General features: G+C 38.7%; 1 protein-coding gene and 1 non-coding gene across 8 annotated transcripts in view; one reads left to right on the forward strand and one right to left on the reverse strand.

Moving 5' to 3' along the window:
• Positions 1 to 21,270, reverse strand: part of LPAR1 (lysophosphatidic acid receptor 1) — a 164,858-nt gene that overhangs the window by 17,833 nt on the left and 125,755 nt on the right. The window lies entirely within an intron of this gene.
• Positions 11,215 to 11,323, forward strand: LOC116475980 (U6 spliceosomal RNA). Its single transcript, XR_004250068.1, has one exon. It is a non-coding gene; the product is annotated as a U6 spliceosomal RNA (small nuclear RNA).

A 21,270-nucleotide genomic window follows, 5' to 3' on the forward strand; every position in this document is an offset into this window, starting at 1 on the left:
CCCAGAGCAAAATATTTGTAATAGTCAATAACTAGAAACAACCCAAAAGTCTATCCACAGATCAACAGATGAATATACAGTAGTATTTCTAATCAATGGAATACTAGTCAGTAATAGAAACAAACTATCAATATATGCAACAACGTGTTATATGTCAATTATAGTTCAATAAAATAGGAAAGAGAGAATAACAGAGGAAGATTGACCAACACTAGAAAGGCCTGCACCAACTATCTTTAGTTTCTTCTTCTCATTTCCTGTAGAAAGTAGCTCATAGCTCAGGCCCACGCGGTGGCTCATGCCTGTAATCCCAGCACTTCGGGAGGCCAAGGCAGGTGGATCATGAGGTCAGGAGTTCGAGACCAGCCTGACCAACATGGTGAAACCCCATCCTACTAAAAATACAAAAATTTGCCAGGCGAGGTGGCATGTGCCTGTAATCCTAGCTACTTGGGAGGCTGAGGCAGGAGAATCTCTTGAACCTGAGAGGCAGAAGTTACAGTCAGCTGAGATCACGCCACTGCACTCCAGCCTGGGTGACAGAGTGAGAAAGAGAAAGAGAGAGGAGAGGAGAGGAGAGGCGAGGAGAGGAGAGGAGAGGAGAGAAGAACTAAAGCTCTTCAGTATTAAATGCGTTATTCTGATCTTAAAAAGAATAGCTAGCAGAGTGGGAAAGATTTACAATGCTCTTACTAATGATGTAATGGTAATAAATAAATGGACACACTCATATACTGTTGATAGAAGAGTCATTTGACCATCTTTTTGAAGGGCAATTTGGCAATATCTATCTAAATGTACAATGTCCTCTTATACCTAACAATTCCATTTTAGAAATGTATCATCCAGATATACTTGAAGAAGCATATAAAAATGCAACCAAAAAATGTTCAATGAAATATTTATAACGGTAGAAAATTAGAAACTATCTCAATATCCACCGATAGTATACATAAGTGGACTAGTAAGCAGCCATTAAGCAGATTGGCACTGCTCTATCATATTTACCCACATGGGAAGATATTATGTTAAGTCTATAAAGTTACATCATGTACAATAGGTCACTTATTATAAAATTGCTATAGGTACTTATATGCATACATACCCTATGTGTATTACAAAAAATGTCTAGAAGGATACACACCAAATCATTGGCAGTAGTTACCTTGAGGAACCAGGGGCAGTTGCATGGACTTTAAATTTTAATGTAAACATTGTTTTTGTAACTTTTTCTGGTAAGAAACATGTTTTTCTAAGCCTGTCCAGGACAGGGGGGAAATTGATGGAGAAAAAGTCCTGGAACCCACTGGGACACAAACTTGGTCTCAATTCCTGCTCTCATCCACGGCAAGTGTTTGTAACCAAAAGTGGTATGGGACTGTCTGTTTCATGGACATAATTTTCCTACCTGCTTACACATGGCCTCAGTGTGCTGGCCCACATGATGTTCATCTACTATGCTCCCTGGTCTAAGCAGGAGGAAAAAAGAGGACAGACAGACGGTGGACTTTGATAATGATATTGATGTAGATAACCAACCCTAAATTATTACTTTTCTTTATTCTATGGAAATGCTTCATTAGAATAAATTAGAAATGCTTCGATGGAAAGAACTTCATTAAAAATGTTTTTAAAATAATGATAAAACCTTTATTAAACACTATTTACCAGTTTAAAGAAAAGAAACATGTTTTTCTTTAATAATTAAGGAAATGAATGACAATATTCACATGGGAACTCAAGAAGCTAGTTAGTGGGAAGGAAGAAAAATAGAGATATCTTGGAAATAAAATTTATTTTAATCTCCGAGGCTGGGTAACTTGGAGGACTTTAAAGGTATGTGTTCATCTTTTATGGGAGGAAAGAGACAGACAGACCTGAGGTCAGATACTGTTTCTTTTCCTTACTGCATATGGGTCATTGGGCAAGTTATTCACTTTTGCCCAGCCTCAATTTCCTTATCTGTCAAATGGGGATATGATCTACTTTCAGCACTATTGTGAGGACCGAATGAGACGCTGCAAGTGGAATACGAAGCACAGGGCCACCTAATGGGTTCCCTTCATTTCTTTCCTTTCCTACTTCAGTGAATACCCAAAGGATAAGCCTTCAAGAAATGTGGATATTTTGGGTGAACTGTTATTGGTTCTCCCAACCTAGAGATAGCAAAGCGGGAAGCTGTACTCCCTACTATGCCATTACCATAGTCACAGAGTGACATCAGGCTGTCCTTTAATCTGAAACAATTCTGAAGTAACCCATCAGCATTTCTTGATGACTTCTCGAACTTCAGAGTCAGTCCCCTTTTTGCTTAAAATTAAGGGACAGGTGCAGTGGCTCACACCTATAATCCCAGCCTTTTGGGAGGCTGAGGCAGGAGGATCGCTTGAGCCCAAGAGTTCAACACCAGCCTGGGCAACAAGGTGAAACCCTACCTCCAGAAAAAGTAAAAAAAAAAAAAAAAAAATCAGCCAGATGCAGTGGCGCACACATGTGGTCCCAACGACATGGGAGGCCGAGGTGGGGGAATTGCTTGAGCCCAGGAGGTCCAGGCTGCAGTGAGTTATGATTGCACCACCACACTCCAGCCTGGATGACAAAGCAAGACCTAGTCTTAAAAAATAAAAAAAGAATATAAAATGAATATTTGCTTTTAATTTCTTAATTTTAGACCCAATCTCATTTGAAAAAGAATTTGAGGTAAGAGTCAAGTTTAAAAGTTTAAATGGTCCTTTATTTTACTATCCTTCAAGTAGAGGGGAACAATTTCTAAGAGGAATGGACTTTCTCAGCCTGCTAAAGTACCACATTCTGGAAAAGGATGAAATCCTTCTGGCTTTAGAGAGCCTGGGAAGACAGCGTGTAGTGGACGCCCCACTCTGAGCATGCTCAGAGCTGCACAGCCCTAACAGCTGCTACAGCCAGGCATAGCCAGCAAAGGTTCTGGGTGGCTGACTCCAACCTCTCCTCTCTGGGGCAGACACTGGGGCCTGGCCACTAGGCTGGGTGGGCTGCACAATCAGTTATTGCAGCATGGGGCCCCCTAGTCAGGGCCTAAGGCAGAGGCCAGGTATTCTTAGCTGGGAAACTAAGGGAGACTCACTTGTTTTTTAATGACAGGGCCTGACCTAGTTGAGATGTTTGGGGAAAATAGATAACTCTTTAGGGAGTGAACATACAGGCCTCGTATTTCTGTTTTTCACAGGTTACAGTTTGGGAGGGTCTGGTGGAGACTCATCAGACAACATAGCACTGACTGGGGCGTGTTTGGAGCTGGATGCACTCTGGCCACCTCGGTAAGATTGGACCCCACCCTCCAGAAACAGCTGGGCTGCTGGGCAAAGGCCAGCGCTGATAGAATTTCATTGCAGAACAGTTCTGGCTAAAAAACAATAAAAATAATTTTCCTAAGAAATAAAGTAGCAACAAAAGAGAACCAGATGCAGCCCAGAGGGGCTTCATGTTGGCCCCGCGTGAAGAATGGAAAGACAGCCTTTGGGACATCTGGGCATTTCTCTTGCTTCTCATGCCATTTACCCATCCATTTCATATTCATTTCTTAGTCAAAAATCTTAGTCAGATCAGGCTTACAGAGTGAAAAACTTCATTAGGGAAGATGTAAGCTGGGTCAATTCCTTTGCCTTCCTTTAGCCGTAAACCAGTAAAGTGCTTGCTTCCAGTTTAGATCAGAGGCAGAAATGTACTTGCTCCATTTAATCCAGGTATATGATGCTAATGAAGAACTTGAAGTCCTGCTCATAATTATTCTTGTTACCACGACAGATTTTTAACTATGCTGTATACTTTCTAGGGCCCTCATTATATTTTCAAAAACATTGCTGACAATTTTCTTTTTGACAGTTATTTTTCAGACTCCTGCTATTTATTCAGGTCATTTGTGGCCTTTAGATTTTTAACTATGTAAAGTTTTGAGGTGCAATTACATCTTTTAAATGCATTTATATGTTATCTCTTTATAATGCCTAATTAAATTTATCAGGGGCAACCCACACTTGAAACATTTAAAAGGCATCTCAGAATGTGTTTTATTTGCTTAGTCTGATTGTTACTGAATTACACCTTATTTTGTGTTTTGCACTTAAGTATTTGATTTTTAAGACATTCCCCATTGTACTACTCCATGGTATGATCTAGAAAGTAACCCTACACTTAAGTAGGCAAGAAAAACAAAGGAAAGGATCCACAAGAATAGTACACTAAGGATTACCCATAGTGAGGTTACAAGATTGAAGACTAGGATTTAAGCACTGTATGAACTTGTAATAAACACATAATGCACTGAAGCATGACTTAAAATTTGGGAGGGGGTGAGTTAAGTGACTTATATTTGCATATGCAACTTCTTAGTGAAATCTTTTTTTTTTTTTTTTTTTTTTTTGAGATGGAATCTTGCTCTGTTGCCCAGGCTGGAGTGCAGTGGTGCAATCTCAGCTCACTGCAAGCTCCACCTCCTGGGTTCACGCCATTCTCCTGCCTCAGCCTCCCGAGTAGCTGGGACTACAGGCGCCTGCCACCACGCCTGGCTAATTTGTTGTATTTTTAGTAGAGATGGGGTTTCACCGTGTTAGCCAGGATAGTCTCGATCTCCTGACCTCGTGATCTGCCCACCTCGGCCTCCCAAAGCGCTGGGATTATAGGCGTGATTTAGTGAAATCTTTAATCAGACAGAGAAATTTATTTTCCTGAATCCTGCCTTCCTACCTGACATAGTTTGGCTTTATGTTCCCACCCAAATCTCATCTTGTAGCTCCCATAATTCCCATGTGTTGCAGAAGGTACCCCGTGGGAGATGATTGAATCATGGGGGAGGGTCTTGCCCATGCTGTTCTCATGATAGCAAATGGGTCTCATGAGATCTGATTTAAAAACAGGAGTTTCTCTGCACAAGCTCTCTCTTTGCCTGCTGCCATCCATGTAAGATGTGACTTGCTCCTCCTTGCCTTCCTCCACGAATGTGTGGCCTCCCAGCCATGTTGAACCATAAGTCCAATAAACCTCTTTCTTTTGTAAATTGCCCAGTCTCGGGTATGTCTTCATCAGCAGTGTGAAAACAAACTAATACAGTACCCTTCAACCCCCTTAGCATGCTGACAAAGTTCTTATGCATCAGAATTACAAACAGATCTTATGGGGAGAAACTTTTGCCTCTGTGTCATCTGTCTGTCTGAAAGTGGAACAGCATTTGGCTTCCTCTTCCATAAGTTAGACGCATGTGTGTTCTTCAAATCATAGCATCCTTACTAAGCTCCATCACACTGTCTTTAAAGATAAAACAACATAAGCTAGAAGGAAAAAGACAACTGGAGAACTAATTCTAGAAAGACAGGCAGAAACATTGAAAAGTAGAAAAAAATAACTAGATATAGACTAAAATAAGGCCTTTGATTTTTTTTTTTAAATGAGCAGATATCCACACTACTGTCATCAAGGATCATTGTCTCTGCATCACTTTGTATTGTTGAATTTTCATTACTTGGGAATTATTTCACAAGGGATACATAAAATACTCAAACATAGAATTTCTGGAGGAAGGAAGAAAATATTTAATAGCAAAAATAGTGAGCTCAAGAAACCCTAGTAATTAGAATCATAGTCTTGACAAGTCAGATTTTCACTGGTCTTCAGATACATATTTCAAGAGTTGAAAAACCTAGTGACTCATTTCTGTGACATTGGTGCCTCTGGGAGTCCAGTGAAAGCCATGGCCTCTATCCTGAAGGGTAAAAAGGACCCTAAAACAACACAATGCTTACAGTTCCAAGCAATACAAACCAATATTTCTGGACCAAGTTATTTTTTCCAGTGCTAGTTTTGCTTTTAGAAATTTAAAAAATATGTGTCTTTTGGACTTTGCCCAGTAGCTTTGGAATTACAAAACTATTTTATCAGAGAATTAATATAACTTTGCACTTTTATTCATCTACATATGAAGTAAAAACCTTTTTATATAGATTACCGTGTGCAAAGAAACATGAATTTAAATCTAACTTTTGTACTAGTATTGTAGTGACAGTTTCCATCCATTTACCCATCCTTTTCTCCAGACAGAAATAGTCTACAGAGAGGCAGTATGAAACTATAAGAATGCTATATTTAGAGTGGGAGAACCGGATTTAAAATGTTTTAAAAGTTGCAAGGCCCTCAAGGGTCATCCGGTTTACAGCACACGTTTAAGAGATGAAGACAGCTATGTTTAAAAGCAAGCCTCCAATACTGTCCTTTCCACAAAACATGCAATGGTTTGATCTTTTGACTAGCACCAACTTCTCTAGGCCTCAAATTCCTCATCTGTAAAATGAAGGAGATCACTTACAGTCTGAGAAATCTCTGGCTAATTAAACTAGAATTTTTAATTTGCTCCTTCTCTGTAGCAGTGAATTCTTATTTTTGCTGTAAGATGCAGTATTCATAAAATCAAGCTTTTAACGTTATGTGTGTCACCTTAACTCCAAAACATCCTATGAGTGTTTTCACTGCATTCGTGCAAAGAAAAAAAATGAGATAATTCCTTGTAGTTGTAACCATCATATAAAGTAACAGATTTTGATAAATACCAAAAACCTGATAATCCCCTTAAGTTCCTTGGGGAACATTGGCTAATTGTTTTTTAAAAATACAATACAAATTATTCCATTACACAAATGATTGCTCTGGAGAATTAATGTTAAGAATGGAATGTTAAGAATGGAAATACTGGCTACATTTTGTTACACATCAAGAATCAGAATATAGGATACTTAGGATGAGTTCTCTTCTTCACACTGTGAAATTATTAGGAAGCTTCAATTTACTATGAAATTTCTAGATATTTGAAACGGCTATCTTTTTTCATAGTTGAAACTCTAAGAAATGTTTGAATTAAATTACAAAGTAAAAATGATGGCAGCCATCCATTCAGTTAAAATGAAAATTATCTAAATCAAGAATTTTCAGAAGTTTATTCGATCCATAAATAATATCAAGCAGCTATTTTGTGCAATGCAATGTAGTTAGTGTCTTTGGGAGAAAATAGAGATGAAATAATACACAGACCTGGCTTGAGGAGACTAGAAACTGAAGCTGGGAAGAAAGGCATTTATGTAGCTAAACAGGAACCGTAAGTGCAGGGTGTAGCAGAGGGAGGAGAAAGGAAATGACAGGGAGAGAAAGAAAGCAAGAGAAAGTCACCTAGACCAGTGCTTTATCAACTTCAATGTGTACAGGAATCACCCAGAGATCTATTAAAATACAGATTCTGATTCAGTAGGTCTGGAGTGGGACCTGAGAATCAGCATTGCTAACAGCTGTCAGGCAATGCTAATGTTACTTATCCATGTACAGCACTTTGGGTAGCAAGAGTCTAGAAGACCAGCACTACTCAATAGAACTTTCCACAATGATAGAAATGTTCTATATCAGAGCTGTTGAATATGGTAGCCGCTAGGCACATATGGCTACCAAGCACTTGAAAAATGATAAGTGTGACCGAGAAACTGAATTTTTCAATTTGTTTAACTGTAATGAATTTAAATTTGAACAAACATGTGTGTCTAATAGCTACCCTATTGGACAGTGCAGCTCTAGACTATGCAGTTAGTTTAAAGCAAACTGAATAGGGAAGCCTCAATTTCCTACATGCTTTGAGTATATAAATTAACCTAGCTCAGAATTTCTCTATTTTGGCTAGATGATTCTTTCTTGTGGGACTGGTCATTCCATTGTAAGATATTTAGCAGCACCCCTGGCTTTTGCCCACTCGGTGCCAGTAATACACCACCCCCATGCCCCCATTGCAAAAATCAAAAATGTCTCCAAACATTGCCAAATGTTTTCCTAGGGGCAAAGTCAGTGGTGTAGATAATGCTTTTACATAAAAAGTTCTATGAGACAAATAGCAACCCTCTTAAAAATAACTCACTTATTTGTATTAGTTTTCTATTTCTGCTGTAACAAATTATCACAAAACTTCGTGACTCAGAATAACTCAAATGTATTATCTTATAATTCTAGAGGTCAGAAATCTGATGTGAGTCCTTGCTAGGCTAAAATCAAAGTGTTAGCAGGGCTGTAACACTTTCTTTAGGATCCAGGGAAGAATCAGTTTCCTTGACTTTTCCAGCTTCCAGAAGCTTCCACTGCTCATGGACCCTTCCTCTTTCTTCAAAGCCAGTGATCCAGCATAAAACCTCCCTATCTCAAGGCCTTTAACTTAATCACATCTGCAAAGTCTCTTTTGGTTCCAGGGATAAGGATGTGAGCATCTTTAGTGGTCCATATTTCTCACTCCCACTGTGTTAAAATAAAAATTACAATTGTAAATGATTTCATACCTAGAATAATTTAAGATAAAGTTTTTCCCCCCAAATCCTAGAGAACAGGGATTTTCTTCTGTGCCGAAAGTACTTTCCTACCTGAGAACATTTCATAGCATTTCTAGTCACACATAAATTCATCTAAGGAAGAACCAAGTTTTTCTACTTTTAATGTTACAGTTTTGGCACCATTCCCAAGCTTTCTTGACCCTGTTGCTATCACTAGTATAAAATTACATTTTTAATGCCCAACAAATGAGGAAATATGATTCATTTCTGAATCTTTGGGTGTTTCCTGAAATTTAAGAATTCCATTCTTATTTTATAGAGTTATATTTACTATTTTAAAAATTTTCTTTTAGATTTATCTTAAAAGTGAAGGTAGTATTTGGCTACTTGAACCCTCATCCAAAACCTTCATCAGCACCTTCCCTGTGTTTTTTAGATTTTTGCTCATATGTGCCAAGGGCTAGGGCATCTTAAGTTACAGAACACTTAGTGACAAATTGAATTGAATGTAATTAACATGCTGAAATGTTTAAAACAAATCTTTTCTTCAATCTGTTCCTATAAACTGCTCTTTAGAGTGAAAGCCTGCATCTGCTCAAAGTGACTGTGAGATGGGGGAGGATGAGTAAATAAAGCCAGATGGCATTTACACTTAAAGTTTCTTTCCCTTTTTGAGTTTGACATATAAGATTTGACTAACTGTCTTTAAAAGCTCATTTTTCCCAGCCTGTGAAGTTAAGCTTGGTGAAGTTGACAAGAGGCGATTAGGAGGAAGGCAGAAGGAGAAGGAGAAGTGGTGGCCTAAAGATAGAGTATTTGTTGACTCACGTTCCCACTACGACAAGAGTAGCAAAACTGAAAGTGAGGCTTTAACTCTTCCTCCACGCTCCTAAAGATATAAGAACTTCAGCTCACTGAAGCCCACAGAGGCAGCATGTATTAGTCTGTTCTCATGCTGCTAATAAAGACATACCCAAGACTGGGTAATTTATAAAGGAAAGAGGTTTAAGGGACTCAGTTCCATATAGCTAGGGAGGCCTCACAATCATGGTGGAAGAGCAAGGTATGTCTTATATGTAGCAGGCAAGAGACAGCATGTGCAGGGGAACTGCCCTTTATAAAACCATCAGATCTCGTGAGACTTATGCACTATCATGAGAACAGCATGGGAAAGACCCACCTCCAAGATTAATTACCTCCCACCAGGTACCTCCCATGACATGTGGGAATTGTGGCGGCCACAATTCAAGATGAGATTTGGGTGGGGACACAGCCAAACCATATCACAGCATGATTACGAAGTAGAGAGAAGAGAGAGGGCAGGTAGACTGCATTTCAGTTTTGTTTACAGGGAAATATGAAAGGTAGAAACATAAAGAAATAGAGAACTTTCTACTGAAACAAAGCCACTAACCAAATTCATTTTTTCTACAATGAGTAGTCTTAAAGGTCTTCTCCCACCCCACCTCTCCCCAAAAATAGTCCCTGCACAAGAATTCAGGACTGGACAAGATGGTACAGATACTTTTTCCCTGTTCCTCCCAGCTAAGTATAAATACAAACCCTAGAAAAAACACAAAAGGAAGCCAGAGAACTCTGAAAGGTGAACTGGTTAGAGACCCCACAACTAGAGGAATGTCACAGTGACAGTGCCTTACAACCCACAACCTCACAGAAGGTCACCCAAGCCCGGTGTTTCTAGAGCCTCAACCTAGTAGCCAGCCCAAATAGGCTCATTCCCACTCAGACCAAAGGGGAGTCCCAATAACACTACCAGGCTGGCCAGTGGTACCAGCCAGGGAAAATGGAGCAGGAGCCATGCTGATATTGTTTGGCTGTGTCCCCACCCAAATCTCATCTTGAATTGTAGTTTCCATAATCCTGCATTGTGGGGGACCTGGTGGGAGGTTATTGAATCATGGGGGTGGATACCCTCATGCTGTTCTTGTGATAGTAAGTTATCATGACATCTGATGGGTTTATAAGGGGCTTTTCCCACTTTTCTCAGCACTTCTCTCTCCTGCTGCCTTGTGAAGAAGGATGTGTTTGCTTCCCCTTCCACCATGATTGTAAGTTTCCTGAGGCCTTCCCAGCCATGTGGAACTGGCAGTCAATTAAACCTCTTTCCTTTATAAATTACCCAGTCTCAGGTATGTCTTTATTAGCAGCGTGAGACTAATACACCTGCTGACCATAAGGAGACAGGAAAGCACTCTCCTTACTCACCATGCCTAAGACTCCCTTCCTCCAATGAGAAACAGCAGATGGCTTGCAGCACTAGCAAAGGGGATCCTGCCACAAAAAAAGGCTCCACCTGGGAAGTGTTTTCCTTGGAGAGAGGGGCGGTCCTCAGCACTAGTGCCTGTCTCCAGGATATCTGTTTGTATTCCCTCTACCCCCATCAGGGGCATCATGAGGCTCTACCCAGGAGCTCCACCCCTTCAGGCAGCACCAGCAGATACCAGGAGGAACCCTAGCAGCCCCAGATAAACCAAGAGGACCAAAATAGCACCACAAAGTCTCTGAAAATGTAATTGTCATTGGATGCATAGCCCACAAAATTAGGCCAGGATTTTCTTGCTAAACCTAAATGGGATGACTGCCTACTAAAACAAAAGATTTAAATCGGACTCTGAGTCTCCTAACAGCATAGCCAAATTCCAGGATAGAATGAAAAATTACCCAACAAACCAAAAATCAGGAAAATCACAACTTGACTGTGAAATGACAACTGACACTAACCCTGAGATGAAACAGATGAAGAACTTATTGACAAAGATTTTAAAGCAGCCATCCTCAAAATGGTGTAATGAGTAATTGCAAATTATTTAGAAACAAATGAAAAAACAGAAAATCTCAGCCAAGAACTAGAAGTTACAAAAAAAGAACCACGGTACTCACAGTTCCGCAGCAAATACACTAACATTGGAACAGCATAGATAAGATTAGAATGGCCCCTGCACAAGGGTGACATGCAAAGTTGTGACGCATTCCGTATTTTTTGAGGAATTAAAAAAAGAACCAAATGGAAATTATAAAACTAAAAAGTACAACAAAGATAAACTTAGTGGGTTCAATAGTAAAATGAAGGTGACAAAGGACAGAATCAGTGAACCCGAGAACAGATCAACAGAATTCCCAAATTTACTCACTATGAACAAGAAGAAAATAGACTAAAAACTGAAAAATAACAGACCCTCAAGGACTTGTAGCACAATAACAAAATGTTCAATATTCACATCATCAGAGGTCCAGAATAGAGGGTTTGAAAAAGCATTTTTAAAATAATGGCTTAAAATTTTCTAAATTTGGCAAAAAATATAAATCTACAGATTCATCAGCTGTATAAATCTCAAACTGGATAAACCCAAAGAAATCCATACCAGGACATTTCATTATTAAAATTTTGAGAAGTGAATTGCAAAAAAAAAAAAAAAAAAGTCTTGAAAGCATTCAGAGAGCAACAACACATTACCCATTAGGGAACATCAACTCAAATAACAGCAAATTTACCTGAAACCATACAGGCTAGAAGGAAAAGGCACATTTTCCAAGTGCTGAAAAGAAAGAACTGTCATCTTCAAATTCTAAATCCAGGAAAACTATACTTCAAGAATAAAGGGAATATAGAAATATTCTTAGATGAAAGAAACAAAAAGATTGTGTTGCTAGCAGATCTTTTAAAAATGGCTAAAATAAGTTTTTTGAACAGAAAGAAAATGATGGAAGATGGAATCGTGGAGCATTAGGAAAGAAAACGGCCGGGTGTGGTGGCTCACGCTTGTAATCCCAGCACTGTGAGAGGCCGAGGCAGGCGGATCACGAGGTCAGGAGATCGAGACCACGGTGAAACCCCGTCTCTACTAAAAATACAAAAAAAATTAGCCGGGCGTGGTGGCGGGCGCCTGTAGTCCCAGCTACAGAATGGGTGAACCGAAGGGGTGAGGTTAACCGTGGCCATCCTCCAACCGGGGAGAGAAGTCTCAAAAAAAAGAAGAAAACAACAAAACAAGCTAAAATATGGCTACATACGATAGATGATCCTCCTCATGAATTTCATAAGATTTATTAGATGACTGAAACAAACATTATAACACCATCTGATACTCAAGACAATAATATTTAAAAGTGGGAAAGGTAAAAGCGTTTAAATGGAAATAAGGCTCCCATGTGTCACTCAAAGTGGTAAAATGTTGATATCAGTAGACTGTGATGTCACATTTGTATTGTAATGAGACAGCAACCAAAAGGAAAACTATTCAAAGAGGTATACTCAAAGACATAATAAATAAATCGAGGTATAATTCCAAAAGTCCTCAATATCTATTTGGGATTCTGCATATTAAATGACTCAATATAAATAAAAGTATTAAGTTGTTCATGGCAAAGTCCTAGACTAGGAGCTACCTCATTCTGAGACAGAACTAGACTGAAGCATGTTTCTGACTCTTAACTAGGAATCAGGATCACCAGAAATTCCTGGACCTTAACTGCCACATCTTTGAAATAGGAGTGGCTGGAGAAGTAGGTCTGAAAGACAACCTGGACCATACCCAGTGATAATTCTATACATTATTACAGGTTTTAATTCTTCTCATCCATCCTGTGTTATCCCTTATGATTCAGACATCTTCAAAGTGCTCTGAAAACTGTAAGAAAGTTCACAATCCAAAGAGGATATTGTATGACACACTCCAAGCTCTCACAAACCTCAGAGTAGAGCGTAGAGGAAGTGACAGAAGAAAGATACTTCAAATGTAGCATAAACCTACTGGAGCATGGACCATTTCCACTTAGAGGAATTATTCATTTCTTTCCCACCTCTGGTAGGGAACACAAATAAGCAAAGCGGAGTCAACTATTTACTGCTGTTCATTCAGCATCCTCTTAGATCAACTATAACAAATCCCTGGAACTAAAGGAACTATATGAAAATTGGCTGATGCCGATCATGGTCCACCAACTTAACATGCACTCACTTCTTCCTCAGTTTACCACGCTATCCTTTTCCAAGTCTGCATAAGTAGCAAGACAATTTGTCTTTGAGAAGTGCTAGGTCATATATGGATGGTTGGGTACAATGGACAATGAAATGCATTTAAAACAAAATATGCCTTTGCTATTTTTTTTTTTTTCAAAAGGAGTCTCGCTCTATTACCCAGGCCAGAGTGCAGTGGCATGATCTTGGCTCACTGCAACCTCTGTCACCCAGGTTGAAGCAATTCTCCTGTCTCACCTTCCCCCAGCATCTGGGATTACGGGCGTGTGCCACCACACTCAGCTAATTTTTTATTATTATTTTTAGTAGAGACGGGGTTTCACCATGTTGGCCAGGCTGGTCTCGAACTCGAGACCTCAAATGATCTGCCCACCTCAGCCTCCCAAAGTGCTGGGATTACAGGTGTGAGCCACGGCGCCCAGCCCGCTATGTCTTATAAATAAGTATAAACACCTTAATTGCACCATTTACCATAAAAGTTAAAAGGCTTGCATTTTTTATCAGTAATATGCAAGGATTTAAAAGGCTCTATACATTTCCTCAGTCTCTTACGTTCTATGGAATTATTTTTCCTAGACAGATAGTGGTGAACATACCTGGGCTAGAACATGCCAGTGTGTGCACTTGCTGGCTGAGTGTCCTGGCCCAATACCCTGAGGTTCAGTTTCTTCATTTGTGAAAAGGATATGGTAATACCTAATTTATAGCAGTGCTATAAGAACCAAATGAATTTCTGTATCTCAAACACGTGACATGTAATAAGCTTTCCACAGTAGCTATTATAATCCAGGAGCATGCTCTTTGTCAGAAACTTTACCATAGGTAACAATGGATTTGGAAACAAAGTAAAACATTTCAAGAAATCAGATTAGTAAACGTTATGGCACAAAAATACGTCAAGTTCTATGGACAAGACAGATGTTACCTCTAAAGCCAAAATTCTCCCTGCTTATGTTTGGGACTTCTAAGATCCCTGGAACTCTAGAATCAACCATCTGACTACATTGCTGGTCCATTCTCTGTCTTCTATTATATGTAGGACAATGTTAACCCTTCCCAACTTGCTGTAACGTGTTTCATTAAAAAAAGGAAAAAATCCTACTTCTTAATTTGTATAATATAATGTTGACACTGGTGATGTTTTTAAAAAACTTATTTCAAGCCATGTGTTCTTTGGGTGAAAACTTCTGATTGAAGACACATAATCATTAAGAGTATCATCTCCATAATTTTAGCCTGTGCTAGAAATGCAAGCTCATCTTTTGATTTTTAGTACCAACCCAACACATGCCAAAATGGTCAAAATATTATCTAATAAAAGTACATATTCTGATCATTGTGTGGTAGAATATTTTTTCATATTAAAACATTTTTCTTGGGTTTGACTCTTACACTCAGGAAAATAAAATGCTTCACAACAATAATACTATTATGGCTCTAACCAGTTATCAAAATACTTTTAAAACAGCTGATTTTCTTCTAGAATGAAACTTTTTAAATTAAAATGCTTTTCCACATAAAATGCATAAATATAGTCAGCAAATACAAAACATAACAAATATATCACATAAAGTAAATGAACTATATATTTACATGTAAAACCAAAGTTTCCATGGAGTGACATTGGATATATATGCTTTGAAGGCCAACTTAAGGATAAAGGAAGTTTCTAAAAATTATGATATAAAAATCCTTTATTGATGCAAAATGGATTCAGATTAACATCTTAATTCTGTAACTTAAAAAAATCTAGAATTAAGAACAAAACAAATTCTATGAATGTACATTTTCTGGTATTATATGCAGCTATCTAATTTCAAAAGTTGATATGTATTTGAAAAATGTTAAAAATTACATTGATCATATATATTATCACTTCAACAAAAGGGAGAAAAGGATAATACTACCTCTGAGAAAGGACTAAATCTTATTTAAGAATTTGATGGTCCCAATGTCACAAACAATAAATATTCCTCATAATATTCTGTCCGGCAAAAAATCTAGAGAGGAACAGAGAGAAACTAAGATGAACAGAGATGTATGGTGAACAACCTAGAATGACTCACTGGAGACTTGACAGGTCCTGAGCCACTGATGGTTCTAACACCCTTAGCTCTGTAAAAAGGCAAGGGGTAATCATTCTTGGTCTTTCTTTTTTTTTTGAGACGGAGTCTCACTCTGTCACCCAGGCTGGAGTGCAGTGGCACAATCTCGGCTCACTGCAAGCTCCGCCTCCCAGGTTCACGCCATTCTCCTGCCTCAGCCTCCCGAGTAGCTGCGACTACAGGCGCCCGCCACCACGCCCGGCTAATTTTTTGTATTTTTTAGCAGAGATGGGGTTTCACCATGTTAGCCAGGATGGTCTCGATCTCCTGACCTCGTGATCCACCCATCTCGGCCTCCCAAAGTGCTGGGATTACAGGCGTGAGCCACCGCGCCCAGCCCGTTCTTGGTCTTTAATTGAACAGACTCTGGTGAAAGAAATGGAACAGAGAATAAACTATAAGAATAAAGAACACACAATCACCTCAGCCAAAATAAACAGGTAACCTGTAAAGGGAGAATAATCAGATTGACCCTAGACTTTTCTGTAACAATGTTAAAAATCAGGGTCCAGTAAAGCAACATCTATATGAGTTCACAGGAACTGTTTTGATTCATTAATTCTATATTCCCTCTTGACATTCACATGTCTGGACAACAGGAAAATCCTCAGATAAAGGATATGTGTTGTCTTTGCATGGTGGGACTACAGGTTACTATTTTCTTTCTTTGATTCTTAGTATTTCCCAATATATCTGTACTAATCATATGTTATCTTTACAGAAGAAAATAATTTTTATTAATAATAATGCAGAGATTAAAACAGAAAAAACAAGAACTACAGAGAGCATAAGGATGGCTTACTATTCAAAGAACAGTAATTTGATTTACATCAGTTTAATTGTTCTAAAACTTTCACATAAAAAAGAAAGAGTTAACCTTTGACAAAACACACACACACACAGCTTTTCTGATTTCAGGGAAAAGCTAAAGTAGATTCATAAGAAAATTACACCACAGAAGACGGAGGCTAAGGCTTATATCCAACCCAAATAATTCTGCTTCTCATCAGTTGCTTCTTGTTTACTTGTTCTTTGGAAATAAATAATCAGTGTGTTTTTCTTTTCTTTTTTTCCCTTATGCATATTTCAGGAACATTTTTCTATTTAAACTAGGAACTAAAGTATTATTAATTTTAAATATCTGAATGTTTATAAATAGTAAGCTATTTTAAAATATTTTACTTAAATTATTTTAAAATATTAAGATATTTGTTTAAATATTTTATAATTCATTAATGCTTAAAACTATTAATAAATTAATATTAATATATTATAATTAACTATATATTAACAAATTGATAGTAATAAGTTATTGTCTAGATGCTACATTTATTAAAATTTAAATGTACTGAATTACAATTATTTTCATCATGAAGTATTAAAACAGGAAATTAATACTGAAATTAGTCTCTTGTCACATATCATGTTCAAGAAAAATCCAAAGGGAAATATAAAGCAGAATAATCTTAAAGGAAAAATACATTTTAGTAACTGCATTGAATGGAACATTCCGGTCTTTCAGAGAGATTCATTAGTTAGTGAAGTTACCTAAGCACTGTGAGGAAGTACCTTTTCTTCTGTGGACCAGAAATTCCCTGACATGAATACAACCTCCTAGGAGGCCTTGAAAATGCAAAGGGTCAGCTCTTGGAGTTGCCCTTGCTGGAAAGAACTATATTGAAGGGAAAGGGCAGGTGTGACCAGCATCCTTTCAGAAGAACTGGTGTGGTCACATAGAGAAAAATGCTCAAGGAGTCTTGTAGTTTCCATTTCAGAAGGGACAAGAGAACTACCAATCAGATGCCAGGGTAGTATTGAAACCAACCACATCATTCCATAGACTGTTCTTTTGGATAAACATAGAAATTGACCTTTTTTGTCTTAAAGCTTGAAACTTATTTTATCTGAGTTCCTTTCTTGAGAAAGGAGCTTCAGGCCTCTTAAAAAAGTATCAAAGAAGTGAAACTCACCAGATCACTGTACCAAATGCCATGCCCCTCCCTAGTTCCTATTTCTTACACATTGTGACTTTTTTTTTCCGTTCTATATAAACCCATGGTTTTAGTCAGTCAGGGAGATGGATTTAAGTCTGAGCTCCCATGTCCTCAGCTGCAGCACCCAAAAAAAGCCTTTTTCCTTGGCAATGCTTGGCATCTCAGTGATTGACTTTCTGTGCAGTGGACGGCAGGACCTAGACCAAACCCCTGGTGTTTCAGTAACAGTATAAGTTACATGATCCTAGCACCTTCTTGTACAGGAGCAGCTCATTTCACTGTGCTCACATTTCATTGACTGACATCACATTGGCATCTCAGTGATTGACTTTCAGTGCAGCAGGCAGCAGGACCTAGACCAAACCCCTGGTGTTTTAGTAACAGTATGAGTTACATGATCCTAGTACCTTCCTGGACAGGCACAGCTCATTTCACTGTGCTCATTACATTTTTTAGAAATTGAAGGTTTGTGGCAGCCCTGTATCACACAAAGATAGTGGCACCTATTCTCCAGCACCATGTGCTCACTTGATGTCTGTGTCACATCTTGGTAATCCTCACAATATTTCAAACTTTTCATTATTGTGTCTGTTATGGTGATCTGTGATCAGTGATCTTTTTGTTTTGCTTCATTTATTAAATAAAGTATTTATTTATTTATTTATTTATTTAGAGACAGGGTCTGGCTCTGTTGCCCTGACTAGAGTGCAGTGGTGTGATCTCGGTTCACTGCGACCTCTGTTTCCTGGGCTCAAAAGTGATCCTCCCACCTCAGCCTCTCGAGTAGCTGGGACTACAGGTGCCTGCCACCATGCTTGGATAATTTTTTTGCATTTTTTGGAGAGACAGGGTTTCATCATGCTGCCCAGGCTGGTCTCAAACTCCTGAGCTCAAGCTATCTGCCTGCCTTGGCTTCCCAAAGTACTGGGATTATAGGCATGAGCCACCATGCCCAGCCCAAATGTTATTTTTAGAGCAGGTTAGTTTCACAACATAACTGACCAATAAGTACAGAGAGAAAATTCCACCTAGGACTTTCATAGCTGGAGAGGAGAAGTCAATGCCTGGCTTCTAAGCTTCAAAGGGTAGGCTGACTCTCTTGTGAGGGGATAATGCGGCTGGTGTGTCTTTAAGCAGAAGCCAGTGGTCATTTACCATTCCAAAAATCCTACAGCCCTTAAGAATTATACTAAATCTACTCTGCCTGTAGTCTATAAATGCAACAACAAAGCTTGGATAACACATCTGTTTATATCATGGCTTACTGAATATTTTAAGCCCATTGTTGAGACCTGCTAAGAAACAAAGATTCCTTTCAAAATATTACTGCTCACTGACAATGTACCTAGTCACCTAAGAGCTCTGATGGACATGTACAGGGATATTAATGTTGTATTCATGACTGCTAAGCCAATATACATTCTGCAGCCCATGGATCAAGGAGTAATTTCGACTTCCAAGTCTTATTTAATAAGTACATTTTGTAAAGCTAGAGCTGCCATAGATAGTGATTTCTCTGATGGATCTTGGCAAAGTTAGTTGAAAACTTTCTGGAAAGAATTCACCATTCTAGATGCCATTAAGAACATCCATGATTCATAGGAGGAGGCCAAAATATCAACATTATTAGGAGTTTATAAGAAGTTGATTCCAACCCTCATGGATGACTTTGAGGGGTTCAAGACTTCAGTGGAGGAAGTTACTGCAGATTTGGGAGAAAGAGCAAGAGAAAGAGTTAGAAGTGGCACCTGAAGATGTGGCTAAATTGCTACAATCTCATGATAAAACTTTAATGGATGAAGAGTTGCTTCTTATGGAGGAGCAAAGAAAGTGGTCTCTGGAGATAGAACATATTCTGGTTGTCATTGTTGACATGACAACAAAGGATTGAAAATATTCCATCAACTTAGTTGATAAAGCAGCATTAGGGTTTGAGAGGATTGACTCAGATTTTGAAAGAAGTTTTATTGTGGGTAAAATGCTATCAAACAGTATCACCTGCTACTGAGAAATCTTTTGTGAAAGGAAGAATCAATCAATGTGGCAAACTTCATTACTGTCTCATTTTAAGAAATTGCCACAGCCACCCCAATCTTCAGCAACCACCACTCTCATCAGCCAGCAACCATCGACATCAAGGCCAGACCTTCCACCAGCAAAGAGGTCATGATCTGTGCAGGGCACGGTGGCACACGCCTGTAATCCCAGCACTTTGAGAGGCCAAGGCAGGTGGATTGCTTGAGCCCAGGAGTTTGAGACAAGCCTGGGCAACATAGCGAGATGTCATTTCTACCCAAAATACAAAAGCCAGGCATGGTGGTGCACACCTGTGGCCCAGCTACTTGGGAGGCTGAGGTGGGAGGATTGCTTCAGCCTGGGAAGTAGAGGCTGCAATGCACCAAGATTGTGCCACTGCACTCCAGCCTGGGTGACAGAGGAAGATCCTATCTAAAAAAAAAAAAGTGGAGGATTTGAAAAAAAAATTAAGAAGCAGACTTAAGATACTTTAATTTTTTTAATTTAAGAAAAAATATTTTCAAAAGATTATGACTTAAGGCTCAGATGACTATTAGCATTTTTAAAGAAATAAGCTGTTTTAAATTAAGGTATGCACATACCTTTTTAAGACATACTACTATTGCACATTTAGTAGACTATAGTATATTACAAACATAACTATCATATGAACCAGGAAACCGAAAAATTTGTGTGACTCACTTTATTGCAATATTTGTTCTATTGCAGTGATCTGGAACCAAATCTGCAATATCTCCAAGGTATGCCTGTATCTTTCCCATATGCCTATTTCCCAATTGAGATCAGAATTAACACTTACAACACAGAAAAGGGCTGGGTGATTGTTTTAAGGGCCAGCCAGAAAGCAGAAAGCCTAGGGAGACAGTATCTCAGTCTAAAGAAAACCTAAAAGGCAGAAACCCTCGGGTGATAGGAAGTGAAGGTAGGTAGACAGAAGAATAAACGTCTGGGTTACTGAGGGCTGTGGGAGGGAGAAAGGAAAGCACAGTATCAATGCAGAAACAATGTGACTACATCACAGTTTTTAAATACTTAATAATAGAAAATAGAAAGAAAAACAACTTCTTTCTAAACACACCCTACTTTTGACCACCCAGGAGGCCAGATCTCTTTGCTGTGACCCTCTCCATCATCGAGGTGACTAGAAGTACTTCACATTACAGAATTGTGCAACTTGTGAGCTTGAACATTGCCAGGAATCTCCACCTCTCAAAGACAATTCTGATTTCTTTACAAATGCAAATATTTGATCCCTGACCCAGAGATAGAATACAAAACTTTAAAACTCTTATCTTCTCATGACAGTTTTAAAGAAAGAATTAGTAGGGGACAAAGACCTTTTGGCTGACTACAGAGTTTTCTCATTTTTTTCTTCCAAAAGCAAAGAGAGAAGAGGAAATACCAAATGAGCTTCTCTTTTCACAATAAAACCCGTTTTCAGACATTCATCATTCTGGGAACATTGAGATTTTATTAATGGAGATAGTGTTTGGATATTCAGGCTTTCATCAACTATAGAAGCTGGCATGGTCTAAATTTGAACAAACTATTGAAATACAGCCATAAGTTTCTTGCTGGAGACAGAGTCTCCATATTACAGTTTTTTCATTACTCAAACAGTGCCCAAGGAGAAGGGCTAGAGATTCCATTCTAAATGCCACCAGGATACTCTGTTCTTCCTTCTTCACCCTCCAGATGAGAAGGGTTCCTTTCAGTTCAAAGGATGCTAATCTTGCCTCTCTTGGGGCTGTCCCAAATAATAAACGGGCTGAACTTAGCTAAACAGAGCAATTGGTCAAACCTGGGAAGATCAG

This window comes from Hylobates moloch, unplaced genomic scaffold (assembly GCF_009828535.3).
Source record: "Hylobates moloch isolate HMO894 unplaced genomic scaffold, HMol_V3 SCAFFOLD_10, whole genome shotgun sequence".
In the NCBI taxonomy this organism is placed as follows: domain Eukaryota; kingdom Metazoa; phylum Chordata; class Mammalia; order Primates; family Hylobatidae; genus Hylobates; species Hylobates moloch.